This window comes from Sminthopsis crassicaudata, chromosome 5 (genome assembly GCF_048593235.1).
Source record: "Sminthopsis crassicaudata isolate SCR6 chromosome 5, ASM4859323v1, whole genome shotgun sequence".
NCBI lineage: Eukaryota > Metazoa > Chordata > Mammalia > Dasyuromorphia > Dasyuridae > Sminthopsis > Sminthopsis crassicaudata.
In genome coordinates, this window is record NC_133621.1 from 27,495,585 (window position 1) to 27,503,872 (window position 8,288).

The following is an 8,288-nucleotide window of genomic DNA, read 5'->3' on the forward strand; positions in this document are numbered from 1 at the left end:
CTAAGTGTTTCATAGAGATCATCTGATTTTAGGAGATGGAGATGGGTTCTATTATTACCTTCCTTTTACTTTTAGGAAACTGAGGCAGACAGCAATTAAGAGACTTGCTCAGGATCCCCCAGCTTGTAAATTTCTAAGAATGTATTTGAATTCAGGTCTTCCTACGTCCAGAACTCTAGCCACTGACCTTCCTTTTTCTATTTGTAACCCCAGTGCTTACCACATTTTGCAAAAGCAAATGATTAACTTTTCATTCATTCATGTCTTCCCAGATTTTTTTTTTTTTTGTATTCCTCCCATTTGCTGGCTTTAATTGAATTGAGTTCCATCGTAATCATCTACCAAACTGATCAATTTACAGTTATATACTTAAGTGATCCCCAAGATTTTGTTTTTTAAATTGCATAAAATACTATTACAAAAATCCAGGAACTGATAGTTATTTTTCTATGGAAAGTGTTTTCCATAACACTTTCAGGGCTTACGTCTAACAATGGAATTATTGAACTAGAAAGAATGACTTTTTGTAATTTTAATTGTGGACTATGAAATTGTTCTTTTGAAGTATCATGTGACTTTGTAAATTCACATGCAGTGAATAAACCTACTCCAGCATCCAAGATTTGTTTTTTTTTTTTTTTTTTTTTTTTGCTTTCAATTCTCTTTGCCAATTTGATGGGTGTAACTTGCTACCTCAAAGTTGTTTTAACTCGCATCACTTTGTTAGTAATGGTAAATTTATTTTTAATCATTAACAATTTGTTCTTCCTTTGTTGAAAATGGTTTATTCATATCCTTTGACTATTTATTGTAACCTGGGTGTTACCTTTACAAGCTTTTAACAATTCCTTATACATTTTAAATGTCTTATTTTTCTAGCCTATCCTTTTCTTAATCTTAATTTTTATTTTACCTTTTTTTTTCAACTTGAAAGTAATCAAATATATGTTTCTTTCTCACATTTAACTTAAATTGATTTAATTTAAATTAATAATTAAATTAATTAATTAATGATTTATTTATTATTTAATTAAATAAATTAAATTAATAATTTCTCACATTTGTTAAATAGAGGGGGAGAGTCAGATTTTTTCCACAATTTAGATTAAAAAACATGGAAAACTTCTTGAACTTGTGTGTTTATACTTGCCCAGAGCTATGCTAATCTCTGTAGCATTCCAATTTTAGCACAAGTGCTGCTTGAGCAAGCACGTTCTGTGGCAATTTCCACACATCTGGAAGAGTAAACTGAACCGAGAACCCTCTAGAAAGGAATGAAACCATTGTTTGACTTCCTTCCACTCCGCCCCCAGCCTTGGATGCAAGGCTCGACTCTCTCCCCTGCAGGTCTTTCGGGCTTGTTTTTCATCGCCCTTCCTGGGATGGCAGTTTTCCTAAGCCAGGGTGCCTTTCATCTCCCAAGATCCAGCAGCTGGACAGCCAGAGTCTTGAAACATCCACAGTAGCATAACCTCAGCCACAAAGAATCTTGCCCCTTCATCTCTGATTTGCCGAATCCTGGCTGGCTCCATTTCCTGGACCATTAAACCCCAGCCACCTTTCTTCACTTGACTGTTCCTTCCCAAGAGATGCTATTACTTCATTCCTGGAGGAATTAGAGATGCTCACGACGTTGAAAGGTGGTATAAGGATGAAATAGTCTTATTGCCCATGCTCCTCATGTTACCATTACTTCGATTCTGGGTCTTAACTAGGAGTTGGCTGAATTATTCAGATTTTACATCTCAAGAAGGAAGGAAATAAACCAGAGACACTTCTCTAATTTAGTGCGAAGGTACTTTGTGAAAATACCAGCTTTGAAGGGACCGCATCATGTCATATTGTTGTTTGTCCTTTTTAAAAAAGGAATAATCACATCACGGTGTGGTTTGCTCAGGACTTGGTTTCAAGAAAGACAAAGTGTGCAAAGTCAGACTCACACTCTCCTCCAGAATCACTGGATTCAGATGTCTGGATGACAGGAACCGGCCTGAGATGCCGCAGGTGACCGTGGTGTCTTGGCTATCTGACCAAGCTCTAAATACTCCACAGCACTTCTCCCCACTGCCTTTGTGGCCACTGGAACAAATTGATCTCAGGCTGCCCTTCCAATTGAGAAAAGAGTTTACTTGCTTGGGGTGGGCATCCCTCTAGCTTATCAAAGGCCACCAGGCATCCAGTTAGGAAGACGAGAGTTCGAACCCCATATGGCAGTGTGATGGAGCAAATGACTCTCTCTTAACCTTAGTTTTCCTATCTATTAAAAAGGGCTACTAATAGCTAGCACCTATTTTCTAGGATTATTGGGGGGCCTTAAGTGACTATATAAATACACACACACATATACACATATGTATATAAATTGCTTAGGGGAAATTGTGTAAATTGTGTAATTGTGTAAATTGTGAATTATTGAGAAGAAACAAGGAAAGCATCAGCTCTGAATTCAGAGAGCTGGAAATTCAGATCTCATTTCTGACAGAACAGAATTTTTCATTTTTCCTCCCAAACCTTTCCCTCTTCACTACTTTCCTATTATTGTACAGAATACTACCATTTTTCCAGTCCCCAAGGCTCTCATCTTTGGTATCATCTTCATCTCCTGACAGAAAGGTGACTAACTAAAATGTAGAGATAAACAGATATTTGGGGGAATGGCCAACAGGAGAACTTGTTTTGCTGCCATTTATGTGTTTATGAGGAGAGTTTTATTTGCTCTTTTTATTGCTATTGTTCTGGAATGTTGGGATGGAAAGGAGAGATTATAACTACCTATAGAAAAATTCATTATTTTTTAAAATTTTCTATCAATTATATTGAAAGTTTTAAATTACAAATTCTACCCTTTCTTTCCTTCCTTCTCCACTTTCTGAGACAGTAAACAATCAGATATGTTATACATACACAATTATATAAATATTACCATGCTAGTCATTTTACACAAGAAGACTCAAAGAAAAAAAATTAAAGAAAGAAAGTGAAAAAGAGAACGCTCTAGTCTGTATTCATTGAATATCAATTCTTTCTCTGGAGGATGATAGTATGTCTCATCATTCGTCCTTTGGGATTGTCTTGGATCTTTGTATTGCTGAGAATAACTAAGTCATTCACAAATTTTCATTGAACAACATTGCTGTTACTGTGTACAATGTCTCCTTTACACTTATTATATACACTATGCATATAGCCTTTCCAGGTTTTTCTGAAATCACCCTGTTCTTATAGAACAATTACTATCATATACCAAAGCTTGTTTAGCCTTTCCCCAATCAAATCCCTTTGATTTCTTAGATATCACAAAAAAAGCTCCTATAAAGATTTTTGTACAAATAAGTCTTCCCCCTACCTTTTTGGGATGTCTTCGGGATATAGACCTAGTGGTGGTATTGCTGGATCAAAGTTTTATAGATCTTTAGGCATAGTTCCACATTGTTCTCCCAATATAAATCCACTACAACCGCATTAATGTCCCAGTTTTCCCCTGTAATATCCAACATTTCCCTTTTTTGTCATATTTAGTCACTTTGACAAGTGTGAGGTGGTACCTCAGAGTTGTTTTAATTTGGATTTCTCCGATCAGTAATGATTTAGAGCATTTTTTTTTAATATGACTATAGGTAGTTTTGATTTTTTTTAATCTGAAAAATTGATAATTTATCGATTGGGGAATTACTTGTATTATTATAAATTTGACTTAGTTCTCTATATATTTGAGAAAAGACCTTTATCAGAAATGCTTATTGCAAAATTCTCCCTTTCCCCCAATTTTATGCTTTCTATATAATTTTGGTTACATTGGTTTTGTTTGTGCAAAAACTGTTTAGTTTTATATAATCAAAATTACCTATTTTACATTTTGTAATCTGACAAAAATTTTTTCATGCTCTTTTAATTTGTTTATGTTTACCCTTCATGTGTAAATCTTGTATCCATTTTGATGTTATCTTGGTAGGCAATGTGAGAAGTTTATCTTATCTTGTTCTGCCATACTGTTCCAATTTTCCTAGCAGTTTTGTTCAAATAATGATGTTTTGTTCCAAAAGCTTGGGTCTTTGGGTCCATTATACACTAAGTTACTACAGTCATTTACTAGAATACAATTTGTACCTAATCTATTCCACTGATCTACCATTCTATTTCTTTGTCAGTACCAGATTTTTGATATCGCCACTTTATAATACAGTTTGAGATCTGGTATGGCTAGATCACTATCTTTCACATTTTTCCCCCATTGAATCCCTTTATATTCTTGAGTTTTTGTTTTTTAAAATGAATTGTTATTTTTTTCTAGCTCTATAAAATAATTTTTTGGTACTTTGATTAGTATGGCACCAACTAAATAGTTTAACTCAGGTAGAGTTGTCACTTTTGTTATATTGGCTCAGTCTACCCCTGAGCAATTAATATCTTTCCAGTTGTTTAGATATGACTTTATTTGTATAAAAAATGAAAAAGACATTAAAAAAGTAATATAACTCAGAAATCTGGATCTGCAGCATCTAAAAGCTGTGCCTTTCCTTATGCAGATTTCTCTGTGCCCCAAGTCTTACTTGCCAGGACAAAGTCTCTCTTGAAGTTGTTTTCTCTATTTTTTGAAGCTGCTTCCTCCTTCAGGTGACCTCAATTAGTATCCATGCCCCTCTTTTGGCTGAGTAGCTCTCTCCTCACTCACTGGCCCTTAAATTCTATTTATGCTCCCAACTGCTGCACAGGGTATTTCCCAAGTAGGCAAATACTCTTCCACATGTGGATGGTGGGTAGGGAGGAAAGAGAAATCTTCTTGGACCAGCTCCCATGGGTCTCTTTTACAGGCCTTGCCTAAATCTCACCCCAGGCTTAATTTAATTTAAAGTTCTGTACTGTAACGTGCTCTCCTGGCAGTTACAATTACTAGTCTGTCCTAGACCCACCAGAGTACCTTTGACCACTGTCCTTTGCAGTGTGAGCTCTACCCGGCTCGCCTCCTCTGAGGCCTTCTAAGGTCTCTGGCCACAATCTCTTGAATCTATAGCTTAATAACCGGTAGCGCACTCAAGAACAACCACGTGTAATCTTAAAAGCCTTTATTATACCTACTCACATAATGCCCTAACTGATGCCCTGACTTGTTGGTTCCCGAGTGAACACCTGGTCAGAAGACCCACGTGTTCACTACCAAAACCCTTACCTCTTTCGGCTACCCATCTTGGCTTGGCCACCCAAGCTAGGAGCCAGGGTGAACCGCAGGAGGTTAAAGAGGGCGGTTGCTGCCTGCAGTGGGCTTATATAGGGCCTGTGAGGTCACACACACAGCCAATCAGCGAGAGAGTCACCCATTACGAAGCTATCTCAATATGGCCAGGATCCCGCCCAAGGGCAGTCCTAATATCCACAGAAATTATTTCTGGGCCTCAATCCCGATGCACTGTGTCCGCCCATTTAAAGGGCCCTTACAATTCCCTTTCTCTTGTTTTGCGGGAACCGCACATCTCACCAAGCTAAACTTTTAGCACCAGCTATAGTTCACTTGGTCCATGAGATGACAGTGTTATGCCCAAGGAGGTACAAAGCAGCAGATCAGTAAACAGAAGTATGACAATGAGAACCAGGCTCAACAGTGGCCCAAGTGTTCAACCCATTCATCAAAGTCATACTCGAGATAATAAGCCAAAGAGGTTGGATGCCAATGAGGTAGGATGTCAACACTGAGGTGGGAAGTCAACAAGGTAAAACATCACAATTCTAGTTAACAAATATCAGTAGGTAGGTTGTCACAATTCTAGTTACATTTATCACAGTTCTAGACCAATTCTAGTTTCTTACAATTTTCTGTTGCACTTTTCACACTCCTAGAACAATTCTAGCTTATCACAATTCTCAATTGCACTTGTCACAATTCTAGAACAATTCTAGCTTATCACAATTCTCTATTGCACTTTTCACAATTCTAGAACAATTCTAGCTTATCACAATTCTCAAGTGCACTTTTCACACTCCTAGAACAATTCTAGCTTATCACAATTCTCTATTGCACTTGTCACAATCCTAGAACAATTCTAGCTTATCACAATTCTCTATTGCACTTTTCACAATTCTAGAACAATTCTAGTTTATCACAATTCTCTATTGCACTTTTCACAATTCTAGAGCAATTCTAGCTTATCACAATTCTCTATTGCACTTTTCATAATTCTAGAACAATTCTAGTTTCACAGGTGCACATAAGCAAAGTCATGTCTGGTAACATTGTCTCAATAACAATGGCAGGTGGGTGCGTTGGTTTTTCACCCACTAATTTAAAAGCATAGTCCTTCAATAGAAAGCATAGGGCAAAGCCTCTTCCCAGGCCACCATATGGCAAGTGGCCACGGGAGAAGCAAGCAGGCCCATTGTCCATTTACAGTCTTTATATTGCGCATCACCCAAAACAGTCCATTTCAGCTGCAACATTGGAACTGTGTCTGGTGTCTCTGGTGTCACGGTCAGGAGGGGCATTGCTGCCATCAGCGTCTGAAGGGCTGCGGACATCTGGCTGGTCTCTCTGGACTGTTGTCTGGTCCTTCTCTTGGATCCCCAGGTTACAAATGTCTCTGGTGGGGATGAACTCTGCTGCTGGATCTGCACCTAGGAAGGAATGTCCCCGGGGCCCAACTTGGGCCTTTCCAAATGCCATCCAGGCCTTTCCACATCACAGTGGAAACAAAGTTGTTGTCAAAAAGATTAACAAGTCAGACAAAAGTCAGTCTGTCACTTAGCTGCACTTTCTGTGTATGCCCGAAGTGCATTGCTAAGGTAAAATGCAAAGAATTTAAAAATGTAAAACCAAAATAATTTAAAAGTGTAAAACCGAAATAGATTAAAAATGTAAAACCAAAATAACTTTAAAATGTAAAATCAAAATACTTTGAAGATGTAAAATCAAAAATGTTTAAAAATGTAAAATCAAAATTTAAAAATTGTAAGCAATCACATATCCCAAAATTCCCTTCTCTTGTTTAGAAGAGATCTTGGGGATAGTCTGTGCAGTAATGACTTTACTAGAACACTCGGCTATATCCCTGAATTCTTTTGCCTAAAAATCAAAGTTTGAGTTTCTGATACCGAATTGTACTCCAGGAGTGTGAATCAATAAATCTGATATTTTCCTCCTGGGTCAAAGATCACACACTGTCTATTTATTCTAGTGATTAAAACAGCAATTTTCCAACCCATTCTAGACATAAACACTGTTTTATAAGTACCCGTAGGGGGTTGGGAAATCAAGCTCACCTGTGGAAGTGGAAAATCCACGAGGTAAGAAAAGAGGAGTTTCAACTCTCCAAAGACGATCCTAGCAGTTTTACAAGTATAAAACTCCACTCTCTCTAACTGCAAGATCTTGTCCCAGTAAGGTTTCTTAGAAATTAACTGAATTGTATTTTCAAAACTTTTCTGATTATACTCAATACCCCACAATTCCTTTTTGCCTTGGGGCATAAAGCCTACTCCAGTCCTTTGAAATGAAGACACAGGAGTTTTAAATGGATTAATGGGCAGTGCTGATGGTATTATCGCCCTTCCTTTTCCTCCTCCCCCTTCTCCCTTGGCCCAAGAAGGTGAGGCAGAGGGAAGAAGAATTGGAAAATTCCCCAAAGGCTGATTTAAAATCAAACCTGAGCTTTGCACATAAAAAGAACTAAACTTCTTCTCAATGAAAGAGTAATCAATAAATTCCTTAAAACAACAATGCACAAGGTAAACCAACAAAACGCTAAGAAGAATTTCTACAACTGAAGTCCATGTGATTCGTTTATTTCCTTCCTTAGTTTCTGCCACTGGTTTGAACTCTTCCTGTTCTATCTGTAGTAACCTAGCTTTTTCTTCTTTCTCTATCTCCATCTGTAGTTTAACCTGCAATTCCAGCAACTCTTGCTGTGGCATTTTATACTCTATACTGTCATACAAACACATTAGCTCTAGGTTGCTCCCTCTCCTAGCTCTATTTACTGGGTGTGGGGATAGCCTTTGTGGAGCTTGATTACAAGCTTCCTGCTGTTCTTCAGTGGTGATCTTTGTTAAAAGATCTTCCATCTGGCTCTTTAACCTCTTTATATAATAAGCATTATGTTCAGCTGTGTCCTTGAGCCTGATCCCAGATTTACCTGGGTCCATATTGCTTCTCTGTCTTCCCTCTTAAGTGGCGTTTCTACCGGATCTTTCAGAATCTTAATTCTGAATATTAAATATTTTCAAAACCTGATAATTCCTTATGTGTCCACCACGTTGGGTGCCATTTGTAACGTGCTCTCCTGGCAGTTACAATTACTAGT

The 8,288-nt window shown here is 37.6% G+C and overlaps 1 non-coding gene across 1 annotated transcript; it reads right to left on the reverse strand.

The window, feature by feature from the left end:
- Window positions 1-1,108: 1,108 nt before the first annotated feature.
- On the reverse strand, window positions 1,109-1,212 carry LOC141545309 (U6 spliceosomal RNA). The gene has a single exon (XR_012482980.1). It is a non-coding gene; the product is annotated as a U6 spliceosomal RNA (small nuclear RNA).
- Between the last annotated feature and the right edge of the window lie 7,076 nt (window positions 1,213-8,288).